This window comes from Astatotilapia calliptera, chromosome 3 (assembly GCF_964374335.1).
Source record: "Astatotilapia calliptera chromosome 3, fAstCal68.1, whole genome shotgun sequence".
Taxonomy (NCBI): Eukaryota; Metazoa; Chordata; class Actinopteri; order Cichliformes; family Cichlidae; genus Astatotilapia; species Astatotilapia calliptera.
The window spans coordinates 23,156,275-23,179,537 of record NC_137424.1 but is presented as its reverse complement, the minus strand read 5'-3'; the positions used below and the strand labels follow the sequence as shown (position 1 = coordinate 23,179,537).

Genomic DNA, 23,263 nt, shown 5'->3' with positions numbered 1-23,263 from the left:
GAGGCCACTTACACCACACCTGGGCCTGTGGCTGCTGGCTGAGGCCACTTACACCACACCAGGGCCTGTGGCTGCTGGCTGAGGTCACTTACACCACACCAGTGCCTGTGGCTGCTGGCTCAGGCCACTTACACCACACCAGGGCCTGTGGCTGCTGGCTGAGGTCACTTACACCACACCAGTGCCTGTGGCTGCTGGCTGAGGGCACTTACACCACACCAGTGAATGTGGCTTCTGGCTGAGGCCACTTACACCACACCAGGGCCTGTGGCTCTTGCTCAGGCCACTTACACCACACCAGGGCCTGTGGCTGCTGGCTGAGGCCACTTACACCACACCAGGGCCTGTGGCTGCTGGCTGAGGGCACTTACACCACACCAGTGCCTGTGGCTGCTGGCTGAGGCCACTTACACCACACCAGGGCCTGTGGCTGCTGGCTGAGGGCACTTACACCACACCAGTGCCTGTGGCTGCTGGCTGAGGCCACTTACACCACACCAGGGCATTAGTTGCTATTGAGGCCCCTTACACCACACCAGGGCCTGTGGCACTGGCTGAGGCCACTTACACCACACCAGGGCCTGTGGCTGCTGGCTGAGGCCACCTACACCACACCAGGGCATTAGTTGCTATTGAGGCCAATTACACCACACCAGGGTCTGTGACTCTTGCTCAGGCCACTTACACCACACCAGGGCCTGTGGCACTGGCTGAGGCCACTTACACCACACCAGGGCCTGTGGCTGCTGGCTGAGGCCACTTACACCACACCAGGGCCTGTGGCTGCTGGCTGAGGGCACTTACACCACACCAGTGCCTGTGGCTTCTGGCTGAGGCCACTTACACCACACCAGGGCCTGTGGCAGCTGGCTCAGGCCACTTACACCACACCAGGGCCTGTGGCTGCTGGCTGAGGCCACTTACACCACACCAGGGCCTGTGGCTGCTGGCTGAGGCCACTTACACCACACCAGTGCCTGTGGCTGCTGGCTGAGGCCACTTACACCACACCAGGGCATTAGTTGCTATTGAGGCCCCTTACACCACACCAGGGCCTGTGGCACTGGCTGAGGCCACTTACACCACACCAGGGCCTGTGGCTGCTGGCTGAGGCCACCTACACCTCACCAGGGCATTAGTTGCTATTGAGGCCAGTTACACCACACCAGGGTCTGTGGCTCTTGCTCAGGCCACTTACACCACACCAGGGCCTGTGGCACTGGCTGAGGCCACTTACACCACACCAGGGCCTGTGGCTGCTGGCTGAGGCCATTTACACCACACCAGGGCCTGTGCTGCTAGCTGTGGCCATGTACAACACACCAGGCCCTGTGCTGGTTCCTGAGGCCATCTTCAACAATCCAGGGCCTGTGCTGTTAGATAAATGCTAAACTGAGCCTTTGGGTTAGGGTATTATGCAACCATGCAGGTATGGTTAAAGGATTGTCTTCGTAACTTCAGGTACTTGCCACCTAATCAGTTGAATCCATAAATTGAGACATTGTGCTGGGGCCAGCAGCTTACGGCCATACCACCCTGAGCACGCCCGACCTCGTCTGATCTCGGAAGCTAAGCAGGGCTGGGCTTGGTTAGTACTTGGATGGGAGACTACCTGGGAATACCTGGTGCTGTAAGCCTTTCATTTTCATGTCATTGAACCGCTTTTGATCCAGAGAAGGGGTGTATTAAAAGACCAAAAGCAGCTGCCCATTAATGAGGGCACATTAACGACATTGCTTTTGGCTGTTTTCCAATGTCTTGTGCTGCTAGCTGATGCCACCTACACCACACCAGGGCCTGAGTGACCGGCTGGGGCCACTTACACCACATCAGGGCCTGTGGCTGCTGGCTGAGGCCACTTACACCACACCAGGGCCTGTGGCTGCTGGCTGAGGCCACTTACACCACACCAGGGCCTGTGGCTGCTGGCTGAGGCCACCTACACCACACCAGGGCCTTAGTTGCTATTGAGGCCAATTACACCACACCAGGGTCTGTGGCTCTTGCTCAGGCCACTTACACCACACCAGGGCCTGTGGCTGCTGGCTGAGGCCACTTACACCACACCAGGGCATTAGTTGCTATTGAGGCCACTTACACCACACCAGGGCCTGTGGCTGCTGGCTGAGGCCACCTACACCACACCAGGGCATTAGTTGCTATTGAGGCCAATTACACCACACCAGGGTCTGTGGCTCTTGCTCAGGCCACTTACACCACACCAGGGCCTGTGGCACTGGCTGAGGCCACTTACACCACACCAGGGCCTGTGGCTCTGGCTGAGGCCACTTACACCACACCAGGGCCTGTGGCTGCTGGCTGAGGCCACTTACACCACACCAGGGCCTGTGGCTGCTGGCTGAGGCCACTTACACCACACCAGGGCCTGTGGCTGCTGGCTGAGGCCACTTACACCACACCAGTGCCTGTGGCTTCTGGCTGAGGCCACTTACACCACACCAGGGCCTGTGGCTCTTGCTCAGGCCACTCACATCACACCAGGCCCTGCGCTTCTGGCCGAGGCCATCTTCACCAAACCAGGCCCTGTGCTGCTAGCTGTGGCCATGTACAACACACCAGAACCTGTGCTGGTTCCTGAGGCCATCTTCAACAATCCAGGGCCTGTGCTGTTAGATAAATGCTAAACTGAGCCTTTGGGTTAGGGTATTATGCAAACATGCAGGTATGGTTAAAGGATTGTCTTCGTAACTTCAGGTACTTGCCACCTAATCAGTTGAATCCATAAATTGAGACATTGTGCTGGGGCCAGCAGCTTACGGCCATACCACCCTGAGCACGCCCGACCTCGTCTGATCTCGGAAGCTAAGCAGGGCTGGGCTTGGTTAGTACTTGGATGGGAGACTACCTGGGAATACCTGGTGCTGTAAGCCTTTCATTTTCATGTCATTGAACCGCTTTTGATCCAGAGAAGGGGTGTATTAAAAGACCAAAAGCAGCTGCCCATTAATGAGGGCACATTAACGACATTGCTTTTGGCTGTTTTCCAATGTCTTGTGCTGCTAGCTGATGCCACCTACACCACACCAGGGCCTGAGTGACCGGCTGGGGCCACTTACACCACATCAGGGCCTGTGGCTGCTGGCTGAGGCCACTTACACCACACCAGGGCCTGTGGCTGCTGGCTGAGGCCACTTACACCACACCAGGGCCTGTGGCTGCTGGCTGAGGCCACCTACACCACACCAGGGCCTTAGTTGCTATTGAGGCCAATTACACCACACCAGGGTCTGTGGCTCTTGCTCAGGCCACTTACACCACACCAGGGCCTGTGGCTGCTGGCTGAGGCCACTTACACCACACCAGGGCATTAGTTGCTATTGAGGCCACTTACACCACACCAGGGCCTGTGGCTGCTGGCTGAGGCCACCTACACCACACCAGGGCATTAGTTGCTATTGAGGCCAATTACACCACACCAGGTCTTTGGCTCTTGCTCAGGCCACTTACACCACACCAGGGCCTGTGGCACTGGCTGAGGCCACTTACACCCCACCCGGGCCTGTGGCTCTGGCTGAGGCCACTTACACCACACCAGGGCCTGTGGCTGCTGGCTGAGGCCACCTACACCACACCAGGGCATTAGTTGCTATTGAGGCCAATTACACCACACCAGGGCCTGTGGCACTGGCTGAGGCCACTTACACCACACCAGGGCCTGTGGCTGCTGGCTGAGGCCACTTACACCACGCCAGGGCCTGTGGCTGCTGGCTGAGGTCACTTACACCACACCAGGGCCTGTGGCTGCTGGCTGAGGGCACTTACACCACACCAGTGCCTGTGGCTTCTGACTGAGGCCACTTACACCACACCAGGGCCTGTGGCTGCTGGCTCAGGCCACTTACACCACACCAGGGCCTGTGGCTGCTGGCTGAGGCCACTTACACCACACCAGGGCCTGTGGCTGCTGGCTGAGGCCACTTACACCACACCAGTGCCTGTGGCTGCTGGCTGAGGCCACTTACACCACACCAGGGCATTAGTTGCTATTGAGGCCCCTTACACCACACCAGGGCCTGTGGCACTGGCTGAGGCCACTTACACCACACCAGGGCCTGTGGCTGCTGGCTGAGTCCACCTACACCACACCAGGGCATTAGTTGCTATTGAGGCCAATTACACCACACCAGGGTCTGTGGCTCTTGCTCAGGCCACTTACACCACACCAGGGCCTGTGGCACTGGCTGAGGCCACTTACACCACACCAGGGCCTGTGGCTGCTGGCTGAGGCCACTTACACCACACCAGGGCATTAGTTGCTATTGAGGCCACTTACACCACACCAGGGCCTGTGGCTGCTGGCTGAGGCCACTTACACCACACCAGGGCATTAGTTGCTATTGAGGCCAATTGCACCACACCAGGGTCTGTGGCTCTTGCTCAGGCCACTTACACCACACCAGGGCCTGTGGCACTGGCTGAGGCCACTTACACCACACCAGGGCCTGTGGCTCTGGCTGAGGCCACTTACACCACACCAGGGCCTGTGGCTGCTGGCTGAGGCCACTTACACCACACCAGGGCCTGTGGCTGCTGGCTGAGGCCACTTACACCACACCAGGGCCTGTGGCTGCTGGCTGAGGCCACTTACACCACACCAGTGCCTGTGGCTTCTGGCTGAGGCCACTTACACCACACCAGGGCCTTAGTTGCTATTGAGGCCACTTACACCACACCAGGGCCTGTGGCTGCTGGCTGAGGCCACTTACACCACACCAGGGCCTGTGGCTCTTGCTCAGGCCACTTACACCACACCAGGGCCTGTGGCTCTTGCTCAGGCCACTCACATCACACCAGGCCCTGCGCTTCTGGCCGAGGCCATCTTCACCAAACCAGGCCCTGTGCTGCTAGCTGTGGCCATGTACAACACACCAGGCCCTGTGCTGGTTCCTGAGGCCATCTTCAACAATCCAGGGCCTGTGCTGTTAGATAAATGCTAAACTGAGCCTTTGGGTTAGGGTATTATGCAAACATGCAGGTATGGTTAAAGGATTGTCTTCGTAACTTCAGGTACTTGCCACCTAATCAGTTGAATCCATAAATTGAGACATTGTGCTGGGGCCAGCAGCTTACGGCCATACCACCCTGAGCACGCCCGACCTCGTCTGATCTCGGAAGCTAAGCAGGGCTGGGCTTGGTTAGTACTTGGATGGGAGACTGCCTGGGAATACCTGGTGCTGTAAGCCTTTCATTTTCATGTTATTGAACCGCTTTTGATCCAGAGAAGGGGTGTATTAAAAGACCAAAAGCAGCTGCCCATTAATGAGGGCACATTAACGACATTGCTTTTGGCTGTTTTCCAATGTCTTGTGCTGCTAGCTGATGCCACCTACACCACACCAGGGCCTGAGTGACCGGCTGGGGCCACTTACACCACATCAGGGCCTGTGGCTGCTGGCTGAGGCCACTTACACCACACCAGGGCCTGTGGCTGCTGGCTGAGGCCACTTACACCACACCAGGGCATTAGTTGCTATTGAGGCCAATTACACCACACCAGGGTCTGTGGCTCTTGCTCAGGCCACTTACACCACACCAGGGCCTGTGGCTGCTGGCTGAGGCCACTTACACCACACCAGGGCATTAGTTGCTATTGAGGCCACTTACACCACACCAGGGCCTGTGGCTGCTGGCTGAGGCCACCTACACCACACCAGGGCATTAGTTGCTATTGAGGCCAATTACACCACACCAGGGTCTGTGGCTCTTGCTCAGGCCACTTACACCACACCAGGGCCTGTGGCACTGGCTGAGGCCACTTACACCACACCAGGGCCTGTGGCTCTGGCTGAGGCCACTTACACCACACCAGGGCCTGTGGCTGCTGGCTGAGGCCACTTACACCACACCAGGGCCTGTGGCTGCTGGCTGAGGGCACTTACACCACACCAGGGCCTGTGGCTGCTGGCTGAGGCCACTTACACCACACCAGGGCCTGTGGCTCTTGCTCAGGCCACTTACACCACACCAGGTCCTGTGGCTGCTGGCTGAGGGCACTTACACCACACCAGTGCCTGTGGCTGCTGGCTGAGGGCACTTACACCACACCAGTGCCTGTGGCTGCTGGCTGAGGCCACTTACACCACACCAGGGCATTAGTTGCTATTGAGGCCACTTACACCACACCAGGGCCTGTGGCTCTTGCTCAGGCCACTTACACCACACCAGGTCCTGTGGCTGCTGGCTGAGGGCACTTACACCACACCAGTGCCTGTGGCTGCTGGCTGAGGGCACTTACACCACACCAGTGCCTGTGGCTGCTGGCTGAGGCCACTTACACCACACCAGGGCATTAGTTGCTATTGAGGCCACTTACACCACACCAGGGCCTGTGGCTGCTGGCTGAGGCCACATACACAACACCAGGGCCTTAGTTGCTATTGAGGGCACTTACACCACACCAGGGTCTGTGGCTCTTGCTCAGGCCACTTACACCACACCAGGGCCTGTGGCTGCTGGCTGAGGCCACTTACACCACACCAGGGCATTAGTTGCTATTGAGGCCACTTACACCACACCAGGGCCTGTGGCTGCTGGCTGAGGCCACCTACACCACACCAGGGCATTAGTTGCTATTGAGGCCAATTACACCACACCAGGGTCTGTGGCTCTTGCTCAGGCCACTTACACCACACCAGGGCCTGTGGCACTGGCTGAGGCCACTTACACCACACCAGGGCCTGTGGCTCTGGCTGAGGCCACTTACACCACACCAGGGCCTGTGGCTGCTGGCTGAGGCCACTTACACCACACCAGGGCCTGTGGCTGCTGGCTGAGGGCACTTACACCACACCAGGGCCTGTGGCTGCTGGCTGAGGCCACTTACACCACACCAGGGCCTGTGGCTCTTGCTCAGGCCACTTACACCACACCAGGTCCTGTGGCTGCTGGCTGAGGGCACTTACACCACACCAGTGCCTGTGGCTGCTGGCTGAGGGCACTTACACCACACCAGTGCCTGTGGCTGCTGGCTGAGGCCACTTACACCACACCAGGGCATTAGTTGCTATTGAGGCCACTTACACCACACCAGGGCCTGTGGCTGCTGGCTGAGGCCACATACACAACACCAGGGCCTTAGTTGCTATTGAGGCCAATTACACCACACCAGGGCCTGTGGCACTGGCTGAGGCCACTTACACCACACCAGGGCCTGTGGCTGCTGGCTGAGGCCACTTACACCACACAAGGGCCTGTGGCTGCTGGATGAGGCCACCCACACCACACCAGGGCCTGTGGCTGCTGGCTGAGGCCACTTACACCACACCAGGGCCTGTGGCTCTTGCTCAGGCCACTCATATCACACCAGACCCTGTGCTTCTGGCCGAGGCCATCTTCACCAAACCTGGCCCTGTGCTGCTTGCTGTGGCCATGTACAACACACCAGGCCCTGTGCTGGTTCCTGAGGCCATCTTCAACAATCCAGGGCCTGTGCTGTTAGATAAATGCCAAACTGAGCCTTTGGGTTAGGGTATTATGCAAACATGCAGGTATGGTTATAGGATTGTCTTCGTAACTTCAGGTACTTGCCACCTAATCAGTTGAATCCATAAATTGAGACATTGTGCTGGGGCCAGCAGCTTACGGCCATACCACCCTGAGCACGCCCGACCTCGTCTGATCTCGGAAGCTAAGAAGGGCTGGGCTTGGTTAGTACTTGGATGGGAGACTGCCTGGGAATACCTGGTGCTGTAAGCCTTTGATTTTCATGTCATTGAACCGCTTTTGATCCAGAGAAGGGGTGTATTAAAAGACCAAAAGCAGCTGCCCATTAATGAGGGCACATTAACGACACTGCTTTTGGCTGTTTTCCAATGTCTTGTGCTGCTAGCTGATGCCACCTACACCACACCAGGGCCTGAGTGACCGGCTGGGGCCACTTACACCACATCAGGGCCTGTGGCTCTGGCTGAGGCCACTTACACCACACCAGGGCCTGTGGCTGCTGGCTGAGGCCACTTACACCACACCAGGGCCTGTGGCTGCTGGCTGAGGCCACTTACACCACACCAGTGCCTGTGGCTGCTGGCTGAGGCCACTTACACCACACCAGGGCATTAGTTGCTATTGAGGCCCCTTACACCACACCAGGGCCTGTGGCACTGGCTGAGGCCACTTACACCACACCAGGGCCTGTGGCTGCTGGCTGAGTCCACCTACACCACACCAGGGCATTAGTTGCTATTGAGGCCAATTACACCACACCAGGGTCTGTGGCTCTTGCTCAGGCCACTTACACCACACCAGGGCCTGTGGCACTGGCTGAGGCCACTTACACCACACCAGGGCCTGTGGCTGCTGGCTGAGGCCACTTACACCACACCAGGGCATTAGTTGCTATTGAGGCCACTTACACCACACCAGGGCCTGTGGCTGCTGGCTGAGGCCACTTACACCACACCAGGGCATTAGTTGCTATTGAGGCCAATTGCACCACACCAGGGTCTGTGGCTCTTGCTCAGGCCACTTACACCACACCAGGGCCTGTGGCACTGGCTGAGGCCACTTACACCACACCAGGGCCTGTGGCTCTGGCTGAGGCCACTTACACCACACCAGGGCCTGTGGCTGCTGGCTGAGGCCACTTACACCACACCAGGGCCTGTGGCTGCTGGCTGAGGCCACTTACACCACACCAGGGCCTGTGGCTGCTGGCTGAGGCCACTTACACCACACCAGTGCCTGTGGCTTCTGGCTGAGGCCACTTACACCACACCAGGGCCTTAGTTGCTATTGAGGCCACTTACACCACACCAGGGCCTGTGGCTGCTGGCTGAGGCCACTTACACCACACCAGGGCCTGTGGCTCTTGCTCAGGCCACTTACACCACACCAGGGCCTGTGGCTCTTGCTCAGGCCACTCACATCACACCAGGCCCTGCGCTTCTGGCCGAGGCCATCTTCACCAAACCAGGCCCTGTGCTGCTAGCTGTGGCCATGTACAACACACCAGGCCCTGTGCTGGTTCCTGAGGCCATCTTCAACAATCCAGGGCCTGTGCTGTTAGATAAATGCTAAACTGAGCCTTTGGGTTAGGGTATTATGCAAACATGCAGGTATGGTTAAAGGATTGTCTTCGTAACTTCAGGTACTTGCCACCTAATCAGTTGAATCCATAAATTGAGACATTGTGCTGGGGCCAGCAGCTTACGGCCATACCACCCTGAGCACGCCCGACCTCGTCTGATCTCGGAAGCTAAGCAGGGCTGGGCTTGGTTAGTACTTGGATGGGAGACTGCCTGGGAATACCTGGTGCTGTAAGCCTTTCATTTTCATGTTATTGAACCGCTTTTGATCCAGAGAAGGGGTGTATTAAAAGACCAAAAGCAGCTGCCCATTAATGAGGGCACATTAACGACATTGCTTTTGGCTGTTTTCCAATGTCTTGTGCTGCTAGCTGATGCCACCTACACCACACCAGGGCCTGAGTGACTGGCTGGGGCCACTTACACCACATCAGGGCCTGTGGCTGCTGGCTGAGGCCACTTACACCACACCAGGGCCTGTGGCTGCTGGCTGAGGCCACTTACACCACACCAGGGCATTAGTTGCTATTGAGGCCAATTACACCACACCAGGGTCTGTGGCTCTTGCTCAGGCCACTTACACCACACCAGGGCCTGTGGCACTGGCTGAGGCCACTTACACCACACCAGGGCCTGTGGCTGCTGGCTGAGGCCACCTACACCACACCAGGGCCTTAGTTGCTATTGAGGCCAATTACACCACACCAGGGTCTGTGGCTCTTGCTCAGGCCACTTACACCACACCAGGGCCTGTGGCTGCTGGCTGAGGCCACTTACACCACACCAGAGCATTAGTTGCTATTGAGGCCACTTACACCACACCAGGGCCTGTGGCTGCTGGCTGAGGCCACCTACACCACACCAGGGCATTAGTTGCTATTGAGGCCAATTACACCACACCAGGGTCTGTGGCTCTTGCTCAGGCCACTTACACCACACCAGGGCCTGTGGCACTGGCTGAGGCCACTTACACCACACCAGGGCCTGTGGCTCTGGCTGAGGCCACTTACACCACACCAGGGCCTGTGGCTGCTGGCTGAGGCCACTTACACCACACCAGGGCCTGTGGCTGCTGGCTGAGGGCACTTACACCACACCAGGGCCTGTGGCTGCTGGCTGAGGCCACTTACACCACACCAGGGCCTGTGGCTCTTGCTCAGGCCACTTACACCACACCAGGGCCTGTGGCTGCTGGCTGAGGGCACTTACACCACACCAGTGCCTGTGGCTGCTGGCTGAGGGCACTTACACCACACCAGTGCCTGTGGCTGCTGGCTGAGGCCACTTACACCACACCAGGGCATTAGTTGCTATTGAGGCCACTTACACCACACCAGGGCCTGTGGCTGCTGGCTGAGGCCACATACACAACACCAGGGCCTTAGTTGCTATTGAGGCCAATTACACCACACCAGGGCCTGTGGCACTGGCTGAGGCCACTTACACCACACCAGGGCCTGTGGCTGCTGGCTGAGGCCACTTACACCACACAAGGGCCTGTGGCTGCTGGATGAGGCCACCCACACCACACCAGGGCCTGTGGCTGCTGGCTGAGGCCACTTACACCACACCAGGGCCTGTGGCTCTTGCTCAGGCCACTCATATCACACCAGACCCTGTGCTTCTGGCCGAGGCCATCTTCACCAAACCTGGCCCTGTGCTGCTTGCTGTGGCCATGTACAACACACCAGGCCCTGTGCTGGTTCCTGAGGCCATCTTCAACAATCCAGGGCCTGTGCTGTTAGATAAATGCCAAACTGAGCCTTTGGGTTAGGGTATTATGCAAACATGCAGGTATGGTTATAGGATTGTCTTCGTAACTTCAGGTACTTGCCACCTAATCAGTTGAATCCATAATTTGAGACATTGTGCTGGGGCCAGCAGCTTACGGCCATACCACCCTGAGCACGCCCGACCTCGTCTGATCTCGGAAGCTAAGCAGGGCTGGGCTTGGTTAGTACTTGGATGGGAGACTTCCTTGGAATACCTGGTGCTGTAAGCCTTTCATTTTCATGTCATTGAACAGCTTTTGATCCAGAGAAGGGGTGTATTAAAAGACCAAAAGCAGCTGCCCATTAATGAGGGCACATTAACGACATTGCTTTTGGCTGTTTTCCAATGTCTTGTGCTGCTAGCTGATGCCACCTACACCACACCAGGGCCTGAGTGACCGGCTGGGGCCACTTACACCACATCAGGGCCTGTGGCTGCTGGCTGAGGCCACTTACACCACACCAGGGCCTGTGGCTGCTGGCTGAGGCCACTTACACCACACCAGGGCATTAGTTGCTATTGAGGCCAATTACACCACACCAGGGTCTGTGGCTCTTGCTCAGGCCACTTACACCACACCAGGGCCTGTGGCTGCTGGCTGAGGCCACCTACACCACACCAGGGCATTAGTTGCTATTGAGGCCAATTACACCACACCAGGGTCTGTGGCTCTTGCTCAGGCCACTTACACCACACCAGGGCCTGTGGCACTGGCTGAGGCCACTTACACCACACCATGGCCTGTGGCTCTGGCTGAGGCCACTTACACCACACCAGGGCCTGTGGCTGCTGGCTGAGGCCATTTACACCACACCAGGGCCTGTGGCTGCTGGCTGAGGCCACTTTCACCACACCAGGGACTGTGGCTGCTGTCTGAGGCCACTTACACCACACCAGTGCCTGTGGCTTCTGGCTGAGGCCACTTACACCACACCAGGGCCTGTGGCTCTTGCTCAGGCCACTTACACCACACCAGGGCCTGTGGCTGCTGGCTGAGGCCACTTACACCACACCAGGGCATTAGTTGCTATTGAGGCCAATTACACCACACCAGGGTCTGTGACTCTTGCTCAGGCCACTTACACCACACCAGGGCCTGTGGCACTGGCTGAGGCCACTTACACCACACCAGGGCCTGTGGCTGCTGGCTGAGGCCACTTACACCACACCAGGGCCTGTGGCTGCTGGCTGAGGTCACTTACACCACACCAGTGCCTGTGGCTGCTGGCTGAGGGCACTTACACCACACCAGTGCCTGTGGCTTTTGGCTGAGGCCACTTACACCACACCAGGGCCTGTGGCTGCTGGCTGGGGCCACTTACACCACATCAGGGCCTGTGGCTGCTGGCTGAGGCCACTTACACCACACCAGTGCCTGTGGCTTCTGGCTGAGGCCACTTACACCACACCAGGGCATTAGTTGCTATTGAGGCCAATTACACCACACCAGGGTCTGTGGCTCTTGCTCAGGCCACTTACACCACATCAGGGCCTGTGGCACTGGCTGAGGCCACTTACACCACACCAGGGCCTGTGGCTGCTGGCTGAGGCCACCTACACCACACCAGGGCATTAGTTGCTATTGAGGCCAATTACACCACACCAGGGTCTGTGACTCTTGCTCAGGCCACTTACACCACACTAGGGCCTGTGGCACTGGCTGAGGCCACTTACACCACACCAGGGCCTGTGGCTGCTGGCTGAGGCCACTTACACCACACCAGGGCCTGTGGCTGCTGGCTGAGGTCACTTACACCACACCAGTGCCTGTGGCTGCTGGCTGAGGGCACTTACACCACACCAGTGCCTGTGGCTTCTGGCTGAGGCCACTTACACCACACCAGGGCCTGTGGCTCTTGCTGAGGCCACTTACACCACACCAGGGCCTGTGGCTGCTGGCTGAGGCCACTTACACCACACCAGGGCCTGTGGCTGCTGGCTGAGGGCACTTACACCACACCAGTGCCTGTGGCTGCTGGCTGAGGCCACTTACACCACACCAGGGCATTAGTTGCTATTGAGGCCCCTTACACCACACCAGGGCCTGTGGCACTGGCTGAGGCCACTTACACCACACCAGGGCCTGTGGCTGCTGGCTGAGGCCACCTACACCACACCAGGGCATTAGTTGCTATTGAGGCCAATTACACCACACCAGGGTCTGTGACTCTTGCTCAGGCCACTTACACCACACCAGGGCCTGTGGCACTGGCTGAGGCCACTTACACCACACCAGGGCCTGTGGCTGCTGGCTGAGGCCATTTACACCACACCAGGGCCTGTGGCTGCTGGCTGAGGCCACTTACACCACACCAGGGCCTGTGGCAGCTGGCTCAGGCCACTTACACCACACCAGGGCCTGTGGCTGCTGGCTGAGGCCACTTACACCACACCAGGGCCTGTGGCTGCTGGCTGAGGCCACTTACACCACACCAGTGCCTGTGGCTGCTGGCTGAGGCCACTTACACCACACCAGGGCATTAGTTGCTATTGAGGCCCCTTACACCACACCAGGGCCTGTGGCACTGGCTGAGGCCACTTACACCACACCAGGGCCTGTGGCTGCTGGCTGAGGCCACCTACACCTCACCAGGGCATTAGTTGCTATTGAGGCCAATTACACCACACCAGGGTCTGTGGCTCTTGCTCAGGCCACTTACACCACACCAGGGCCTGTGGCACTGGCTGAGGCCACTTACACCACACCAGGGCCTGTGGCTCTGGCTGAGGCCACTTACACCACACCAGGGCCTGTGGCTGCTGGCTGAGGCCATTTACACCACACCAGGGCCTGTGGCTGCTGGCTGAGGCCACTTACACCACACCAGGGCCTGTGGCTGCTGGCTGAGGCCACTTACACCACACCAGTGCCTGTGGCTTCTGGCTGAGGCCACTTACACCACACCAGGGCCTGTGGCTCTTGCTCAGGCCACTCACATCACACCAGGCCCTGCGCTTCTGGCCGAGGCCATCTTCACCAAACCAGGCCCTGTGCTGCTAGCTGTGGCCATGTACAACACACCAGGGCCTGTGCTGTTAGATAAATGCTAAACTGAGCCTTTGGGTTAGGGTATTATGGAAACATGCAGGTATGGTTAAAGGATTGTCTTCGTAACTTCAGGTACTTGCCACCTAATCAGTTGAATCCATAAATTGAGACATTGTGCTGGGGCCAGCAGCTTACGGCCATACCACCCTGAGCACGCCCGACCTCGTCTGATCTCGGAAGCTAAGCAGGGCTGGGCTTGGTTAGTACTTGGATGGGAGACTGCCTGGGAATACCTGGTGCTGTAAGCCTTTCATTTTCATGTCATTGAACCGCTTTTGATCCAGAGAAGGGGTGTATTAAAAGACCAAAAGCAGCTGCCCATTAATGAGGGCACATTAACGACATTGCTTTTGGCTGTTTTCCAATGTCTTGTGCTGCTAGCTGATGCCACCTACACCACACCAGGGCCTGAGTGACCGGCTGGGGCCACTTACACCACATCAGGGCCTGTGGCTCTGGCTGAGGCCACTTACACCACACCAGGGCCTGTGGCTGCTGGCTGAGGCCACTTACACCACACCAGGGCCTGTGGCTCTGGCTGAGGCCACTTACACCACATCAGGGCCTGTGGCTGCTGGCTGAGGCCACTTACACCACACCAGGGCCTGTGGCTGCTGGCTGAGGCCACTTACACCACACCAGGGCCTGTGGCTGCTGGCTGAGGCCACCTACACCACACCAGGGCCTTAGTTGCTATTGAGGCCAATTACACCACACCAGGGTCTGTGGCTCTTGCTCAGGCCACTTACACCACACCAGGGCCTGTGGCTGCTGGCTGAGGCCACTTACACCACACCAGGGCCTGTGGCTGCTGGCTGAGGCCACCTACACCACACCAGGGCATTAGTTGCTATTGAGGCCAATTACACCACACCAGGGTCTGTGGCTCTTGCTCAGGCCACTTACACCACACCAGGGCCTGTGGCACTGGCTGAGGCCACTTACACCACACCAGGGCCTGTGGCTCTGGCTGAGGCCACTTACACCACACCAGGGCCTGTGGCTGCTGGCTGAGGCCACTTACACCACACCAGGGCCTGTGGCTGCTGGCTGAGGCCACTTACACCACACCAGTGCCTGTGGCTTCTGGCTGAGGCCACTTACACCACACCAGGGCCTGTGGCTCTTGCTCAGGCCACTCACATCACACCAGGCCCTGCGCTTCTGGCCGAGGCCATCTTCACCAAACCAGGCCCTGTGCTGCTAGCTGTGGCCATGTACAACACACCAGGCCCTGTGCTGGTTCCTGAGGCCATCTTCAACAATCCAGGGCCTGTGCTGTTAGATAAATGCTAAACTGAGCCTTTGGGTTAGGGTATTATGCAAACATGCAGGTATGGTTAAAGGATTGTCTTCGTAACTTCAGGTACTTGCCACCTAATCAGTTGAATCCATAAATTGAGACATTGTGCTGGGGCCAGCAGCTTACGGCCATACCACCCTGAGCACGCCCGACCTCGTCTGATCTCGGAAGCTAAGCAGGGCTGGGCTTGGTTAGTACTTGGATGGGAGACTACCTGGGAATACCTGGTGCTGTAAGCCTTTCATTTTCATGTCATTGAACCGCTTTTGATCCAGAGAAGGGGTGTATTAAAAGACCAAAAGCAGCTGCCCATTAATGAGGGCACATTAACGACATTGCTTTTGGCTGTTTTCCAATGTCTTGTGCTGCTAGCTGATGCCACCTACACCACACCAGGGCCTGAGTGACCGGCTGGGGCCACTTACACCACATCAGGGCCTGTGGCTGCTGGCTGAGGCCACTTACACCACACCAGGGCCTGTGGCTGCTGGCTGAGGCCACTTACACCACACCAGAGCATTAGTTGCTATTGAGACCAATTACACCACACCATGGTCTGTGGCTCTTGCTCAGGCCACTTACACCACACCAGGGCCTGTGGCACTGGCTGAGGCCACTTACACCACACCAGGGCCTGTGGCTGCTGGCTGAGGCCACCTACACCACACCAGGGCCTTAGTTGCTATTGAGGCCACTTACACCACACCAGGGCCTGTGGCAGTGGCTGAGGCCACTTACACCACACCAGGGCCTGTGGCTGCTGGCTGAGGCCACTTACACCACACCAGGGCATTAGTTGCTATATAGGTCACTTACACCACACCAGGGCCTGTGGCACTGGCTGAGGCCACTTACACCACACCAGGGCCTGTGGCTCTGGCTGAGGCCACTTACACCACACCAGGGCCTGTGGCTGCTGGCTGAGGCCACTTACACCACACCAGGGCCTGTGGCTGCTGGCTGAGGCCACTTACACCACACCAGGGCCTGTGGCTGCTGGCTGAGGCCACTTACACCACACCAGGGCCTGTGGCTGCTGGCTGAGGCCACTTACACCACACCAGGGCCTGTGGCTGCTGGCTGAGGCCACTTACACCACACCAGGGCCTGTGGCTGCTGGCTGAGGCCACCTACACCACACCAGGGTCTTAGTTGCTATTGAGGCCAATTACACCACACCAGGGTCTGTGGCTCTTGCTCAGGCCACTTACACCACACCAGGGCCTGTGGCTGCTGGCTGAGGCCACTTACACCACACCAGGGCATTAGTTGCTATTGAGGCCACTTACACCACACCAGGGCCTGTGGCTGCTGGCTGAGGCCACCTACACCACACCAGGGCATTAGTTGCTATTGAGGCCAATTACACCACACCAGGGTCTTTGGCTCTTGCTCAGGCCACTTACACCACACCAGGGCCTGTGGCACTGGCTGAGGCCACTTACACCACACCAGGGCCTGTGGCTCTGGCTGAGGCCACTTACACCACACCAGGGCCTGTGGCTGCTGGCTGAGGCCACTTACACCACACCAGTGCCTGTGGCTTCTGGCTCAGGCCACTCACATCACACCAGGCCCTGCGCTTCTGGCCGAGGCCATTTTCACCAAACCAGGCCCTGTGCTGCTAGCTGTGGCCATGTACAACACACCAGGCCCTGTGCTGGTTCCTGAGGCCATCTTCAACAATCCAGGGCCTGTGCTGTTAGATAAATGCTAAACTGAGCCTTTGGGTTAGGGTATTATGCAAACATGCAGGTATGGTTAAAGGATTGTCTTCGTAACTTCAGGTACTTGCCACCTAATCAGTTGAATCCATAAATTGAGACATTGTGCTGGGGCCAGCAGCTTACGGCCATACCACCCTGAGCACGCCTGACCTCGTCTGATCTCGGAAGCTAAGCAGGGCTGGGCTTGGTTAGTACTTGGATGGGAGACTACCTGGGAATACCTGGTGCTGTAAGCCTTTCATTTTCATGTCATTGAACAGCTTTTGATCCAGAGAAGGGGTGTATTAAAAGACCAAAAGCAGCTGCCCATTAATGAGGGCACATTAACGACATTGCTTTTGGCTGTTTTCCAATGTCTTGTGCTGCTAGCTGATGCCACCTACACCACACCAGGGCCTGAGTGACCGGCTGGGGCCACTTACACCACATCAGGGCCTGTGGCTGCTGGCTGAGGCCACTTACACCACACCAGGGCCTGTGGCTGCTGGCTGAGGCCACTTACACCACACCAGGGCATTAGTTGCTATTGAGGCCAATTACACCACACCAGGGTCTGTGGCTCTTGCTCAGGCCACTTACACCACACCATGGCCTGTGGCACTGGCTGAGGCCACTTACACCACACCAGGGCCTGTGGCTGTTGGCTGAGGCCACCTACACCACACCAGGGCATTAGTTGCTATTGAGGCCAATTACACCACACCAGCGTCTGTGACTCTTGCTCAGGCCACTTACACCACACCAGGGCCTGTGGCACTGGCTGAGGCCACTTACACCACACCAGGGCCTGTGGCTACTGGCTGAGGCCACTTACACCACACCAGGGCATGTGGCTGCTGGCTGAGGTCACTTACACCACACCAGTGCCTGTGGCTGCTGGCTGAGGGCACTTACACCACACCAGTGCCTGTGGCTTCTGGCTGAGGCCACTTACACCACACCAGGGCCTGTGGCTGCTGGCTGAGGCCACTTACACCACACCAGGGCCTGTGGCTGCTGGCTGAGGTCACTTACACCACACCAGTGCCTGTGGCTGCTGGCTGAGGGCACTTACACCACACCAGTGCCTGTGGCTTCTGGCTGAGGCCACTTACACCACACCAGGGCCTGTGGCTCTTGCTCAGGCCACTTACACCACACCAGGGCCTGTGGCACTGGCTGAGGCCACTTACACCACACCAGGGCCTGTGGCTGCTGGCTGAGGCCACCTACACCACACCAGGGCATTAGTTGCTATTGAGGCCAATTACACCACACCAGGGTCTGTGACTCTTGCTCAGGCCACTTACACCACACCAGGGCCTGTGGCACTGGCTGAGGCCACTTACACCACACCAGGGCCTGTGGCTGCTGGCTGAGGCCACTTACACCACACCAGGGCCTTTGGCTGCTGGCTGAGGTCACTTACACCACACCAGGGCGTGTGGCTGCTGGCTGAGGGCACTTACACCACACCAGTGCCTGTGGCTTCTGGCTGAGGCCACTTACACCACACTACGGCCTGTGGCAGCTGGCTCAGGCCACTTACACCACACCAGGGCCTGTGGCTGCTGGCTGAGGCCACTTACACCACACCAGGGCCTGTGGCTGCTGGCTGAGGCCACTTACACCACACCAGTGCCTGTGGCTGGTGGCTGAGGCCACTTACACCACACCAGGGCATTAGTTGCTATTGAGGCCCCTTACACCACACCAGGGCCTGTGGCACTGGCTGAGGCCACTTACACCACACCAGGGCCTGTGGCTGCTGGCTGAGGCCACCTACACCACACCAGGGCATTAGTTGCTATTGAGGCCAATTACACCACACCAGGGTCTGTGGCTCTTGCTCAGGCCACTTACACCACACCAGGGCCTGTGGCACTGGCTGAGGCCACTTACACCACACCATGGCCTGTGGCTCTGGCTGAGGCCACTTACACCACACCAGGGCCTGTGGCTGCTGGCTGAGGCCATTTACACCACACCAGGGCCTGTGGCTGCTGGCTGAGGCCACTTTCACCACACCAGGGACTGTGGCTGCTGGCTGAGGCCACTTACACCACACCAGTGCCTGTGGCTTCTGGCTGAGGCCACTTACACCACACCAGGGCCTGTGGCTCTTGCTCAGGCCACTTACACCACACCAGGGCCTGTGGCTGCTGGCTGAGGCCACTTACACCACACCAGGGCATTAGTTGCTATTGAGGCCAATTACACCACACCAGGGTCTGTGACTCTTGCTCAGGCCACTTACACCACACCAGGGCCTGTGGCACTGGCTGAGGCCACTTACACCACACCAGGGCCTGTGGCTGCTGGCTGAGGCCACTTACACCACACCAGGGCCTGTGGCTGCTGGCTGAGGTCACTTACACCACACCAGTGCCTGTGGCTGCTGGCTGAGGGCACTTACACCACACCAGTGCCTGTGGCTTTTGGCTGAGGCCACTTACACCACACCAGGGCCTGTGGCTGCTGGCTGGGGCCACTTACACCACATCAGGGCCTGTGGCTGCTGGCTGAGGCCACTTACACCACACCAGTGCCTGTGGCTTCTGGCTGAGGCCACTTACACCACACCAGGGCATTAGTTGCTATTGAGGCCAATTACACCACACCAGGGTCTGTGGCTCTTGCTCAGGCCACTTACACCACATCAGGGCCTGTGGCACTGGCTGAGGCCACTTACACCACACCAGGGCCTGTGGCTGCTGGCTGAGGCCACCTACACCACACCAGGGCATTAGTTGCTATTGAGGCCAATTACACCACACCAGGGTCTGTGACTCTTGCTCAGGCCACTTACACCACACTAGGGCCTGTGGCACTGGCTGAGGCCACTTACACCACACCAGGGCCTGTGGCTGCTGGCTGAGGCCACTTACACCACACCAGGGCCTGTGGCTGCTGGCTGAGGTCACTTACACCACACCAGTGCCTGTGGCTGCTGGCTGAGGGCACTTACACCACACCAGTGCCTGTGGCTTCTGGCTGAGGCCACTTACACCACACCAGGGCCTGTGGCTCTTGCTGAGGCCACTTACACCACACCAGGGCCTGTGGCTGCTGGCTGAGGCCACTTACACCACACCAGGGCCTGTGGCTGCTGGCTGAGGGCACTTACACCACACCAGTGCCTGTGGCTGCTGGCTGAGGGCACTTACACCACACCAGTGCCTGTGGCTTCTGGCTGAGGCCACTTACACCACACCAGGGCCTGTGGCTGCTGGCTGAGGCCACTTACACCACACCAGGGCCTGTGGCTGCTGGCTGAGGTCACTTACACCACACCAGGGCCTGTGGCTCTTGCTCAGGCCACTCATATCACACCAGACCCTGTGCTTCTGGCCGAGGCCATCTTCACCAAACCTGGCCCTGTGCTGCTTGCTGTGGCCATGTACAACACACCAGGCCCTGTGCTGGTTCCTGAGGCCATCTTCAACAATCCAGGGCCTGTGCTGTTAGATAAATGCCAAACTGAGCCTTTGGGTTAGGGTATTATGCAAACATGCAGGTATGGTTATAGGATTGTCTTCGTAACTTCAGGTACTTGCCACCTAATCAGTTGAATCCATAATTTGAGACATTGTGCTGGGGCCAGCAGCTTACGGCCATACCACCCTGAGCACGCCCGACCTCGTCTGATCTCGGAAGCTAAGCAGGGCTGGGCTTGGTTAGTACTTGGATGGGAGACTTCCTTGGAATACCTGGTGCTGTAAGCCTTTCATTTTCATGTCATTGAACAGCTTTTGATCCAGAGAAGGGGTGTATTAAAAGACCAAAAGCAGCTGCCCATTAATGAGGGCACATTAACGACATTGCTTTTGGCTGTTTTCCAATGTCTTGTGCTGCTAGCTGATGCCACCTACACCACACCAGGGCCTGAGTGACCGGCTGGGGCCACTTACACCACATCAGGGCCTGTGGCTGCTGGCTGAGGCCACTTACACCACACCAGGGCCTGTGGCTGCTGGCTGAGGCCACTTACACCACACCAGGGCATTAGTTGCTATTGAGGCCAATTACACCACACCAGGGTCTGTGGCTCTTGCTCAGGCCACTTACACCACACCAGGGCCTGTGGCTGCTGGCTGAGGCCACCTACACCACACCAGGGCATTAGTTGCTATTGAGGCCAATTACACCACACCAGGGTCTGTGGCTCTTGCTCAGGCCACTTACACCACACCAGGGCCTGTGGCACTGGCTGAGGCCACTTACACCACACCATGGCCTGTGGCTCTGGCTGAGGCCACTTACACCACACCAGGGCCTGTGGCTGCTGGCTGAGGCCATTTACACCACACCAGGGCCTGTGGCTGCTGGCTGAGGCCACTTTCACCACACCAGGGACTGTGGCTGCTGTCTGAGGCCACTTACACCACACCAGTGCCTGTGGCTTCTGGCTGAGGCCACTTACACCACACCAGGGCCTGTGGCTCTTGCTCAGGCCACTTACACCACACCAGGGCCTGTGGCTGCTGGCTGAGGCCACTTACACCACACCAGGGCATTAGTTGCTATTGAGGCCAATTACACCACACCAGGGTCTGTGACTCTTGCTCAGGCCACTTACACCACACCAGGGCCTGTGGCACTGGCTGAGGCCACTTACACCACACCAGGGCCTGTGGCTGCTGGCTGAGGCCACTTACACCACACCAGGGCCTGTGGCTGCTGGCTGAGGTCACTTACACCACACCAGTGCCTGTGGCTGCTGGCTGAGGGCACTTACACCACACCAGTGCCTGTGGCTTTTGGCTGAGGCCACTTACACCACACCAGGGCCTGTGGCTGCTGGCTGGGGCCACTTACACCACATCAGGGCCTGTGGCTGCTGGCTGAGGCCACTTACACCACACCAGTGCCTGTGGCTTCTGGCTGAGGCCACTTACACCACACCAGGGCATTAGTTGCTATTGAGGCCAATTACACCACACCAGGGTCTGTGGCTCTTGCTCAGGCCACTTACACCACATCAGGGCCTGTGGCACTGGCTGAGGCCACTTACACCACACCAGGGCCTGTGGCTGCTGGCTGAGGCCACCTACACCACACCAGGGCATTAGTTGCTATTGAGGCCAATTACACCACACCAGGGTCTGTGACTCTTGCTCAGGCCACTTACACCACACTAGGGCCTGTGGCACTGGCTGAGGCCACTTACACCACACCAGGGCCTGTGGCTGCTGGCTGAGGTCACTTACACCACACCAGTGCCTGTGGCTGCTGGCTGAGGGCACTTACACCACACCAGTGCCTGTGGCTTCTGGCTGAGGCCACTTACACCACACCAGGGCCTGTGGCTCTTGCTGAGGCCACTTACACCACACCAGGGCCTGTGGCTGCTGGCTGAGGCCACTTACACCACACCAGGGCCTGTGGCTGCTGGCTGAGGGCACTTACACCACACCAGTGCCTGTGGCTGCTGGCTGAGGCCACTTACACCACACCAGGGCATTAGTTGCTATTGAGGCCCCTTACACCACACCAGGGCCTGTGGCACTGGCTGAGGCCACTTACACCACACCAGGGCCTGTGGCTGCTGGCTGAGGCCACCTACACCACACCAGGGCATTAGTTGCTATTGAGGCCAATTACACCACACCAGGGTCTGTGACTCTTGCTCAGGCCACTTACACCACACCAGGGCCTGTGGCACTGGCTGAGGCCACTTACACCACACCAGGGCCTGTGGCTGCTGGCTGAGGCCACTTACACCACACCAGGGCCTGTGGCTGCTGGCTGAGGTCACTTACACCACACCAGGGCCTGTGGCTGCTGGCTGAGGGCACTTACACAACACCAGTACCTGTGGCTTCTGGCTGAGGCCACTTACACCACACCAGGGCCTGTGGCAGCTGGCTCAGGCCACTTACACCACACCAGGGCCTGTGGCTGCTGGCTGAGGCCACTTACACCACACCAGGGCCTGTGGCTGCTGGCTGAGGCCACTTACACCACACCAGTGCCTGTGGCTGCTGGCTGAGGCCACTTACACCACACCAGGGCATTAGTTGCTATTGAGGCCCCTTACACCACACCAGGGCCTGTGGCACTGGCTGAGGCCACTTACACCACACCAGGGCCTGTGGCTGCTGGCTGAGGCCACCTACACCTCACCAGGGCATTAGTTGCTATTGAGGCCAATTACACCACACCAGGGTCTGTGGCTCTTGCTCAGGCCACTTACACCACACCAGGGCCTGTGGCACTGGCTGAGGCCACTTACACCACACCAGGGCCTGTGGCTCTGGCTGAGGCCACTTACACCACACCAGGGCCTGTGGCTGCTGGCTGAGGCCATTTACACCACACCAGGGCCTGTGGCTGCTGGCTGAGGCCACTTACACCACACCAGGGCCTGTGGCTGCTGGCTGAGGCC

General features: G+C 58.4%; 10 non-coding genes across 10 annotated transcripts; all 10 read left to right on the top strand.

The window, feature by feature from the left end:
- Positions 1-1,518: 1,518 nt before the first annotated feature.
- LOC145427625 (5S ribosomal RNA) lies at positions 1,519-1,637 on the top strand. The gene has a single exon (XR_013908167.1). It is a non-coding gene; the product is annotated as a 5S ribosomal RNA (ribosomal RNA).
- A 1,135-nt stretch (positions 1,638-2,772) lies between these two features.
- On the top strand, positions 2,773-2,891 carry LOC145427624 (5S ribosomal RNA). The gene has a single exon (XR_013908166.1). It is a non-coding gene; the product is annotated as a 5S ribosomal RNA (ribosomal RNA).
- A 2,194-nt stretch (positions 2,892-5,085) lies between these two features.
- On the top strand, positions 5,086-5,204 carry LOC145426408 (5S ribosomal RNA). The gene has a single exon (XR_013907118.1). It is a non-coding gene; the product is annotated as a 5S ribosomal RNA (ribosomal RNA).
- Positions 5,205-7,597: 2,393 nt separating this feature from the next.
- Positions 7,598-7,716, top strand: LOC145427035 (5S ribosomal RNA). Its single transcript, XR_013907759.1, has one exon. It is a non-coding gene; the product is annotated as a 5S ribosomal RNA (ribosomal RNA).
- A 1,447-nt stretch (positions 7,717-9,163) lies between these two features.
- Positions 9,164-9,282, top strand: LOC145426407 (5S ribosomal RNA). Its single transcript, XR_013907117.1, has one exon. It is a non-coding gene; the product is annotated as a 5S ribosomal RNA (ribosomal RNA).
- A 1,645-nt stretch (positions 9,283-10,927) lies between these two features.
- On the top strand, positions 10,928-11,046 carry LOC145426747 (5S ribosomal RNA). The gene has a single exon (XR_013907463.1). It is a non-coding gene; the product is annotated as a 5S ribosomal RNA (ribosomal RNA).
- Positions 11,047-13,995: 2,949 nt separating this feature from the next.
- On the top strand, positions 13,996-14,114 carry LOC145426406 (5S ribosomal RNA). The gene has a single exon (XR_013907116.1). It is a non-coding gene; the product is annotated as a 5S ribosomal RNA (ribosomal RNA).
- Positions 14,115-15,289: 1,175 nt separating this feature from the next.
- On the top strand, positions 15,290-15,408 carry LOC145427623 (5S ribosomal RNA). The gene has a single exon (XR_013908165.1). It is a non-coding gene; the product is annotated as a 5S ribosomal RNA (ribosomal RNA).
- A 1,605-nt stretch (positions 15,409-17,013) lies between these two features.
- LOC145426703 (5S ribosomal RNA) lies at positions 17,014-17,132 on the top strand. The gene has a single exon (XR_013907415.1). It is a non-coding gene; the product is annotated as a 5S ribosomal RNA (ribosomal RNA).
- Positions 17,133-20,481: 3,349 nt separating this feature from the next.
- On the top strand, positions 20,482-20,600 carry LOC145426746 (5S ribosomal RNA). Its single transcript, XR_013907462.1, has one exon. It is a non-coding gene; the product is annotated as a 5S ribosomal RNA (ribosomal RNA).
- Positions 20,601-23,263: the final 2,663 nt, after the last annotated feature.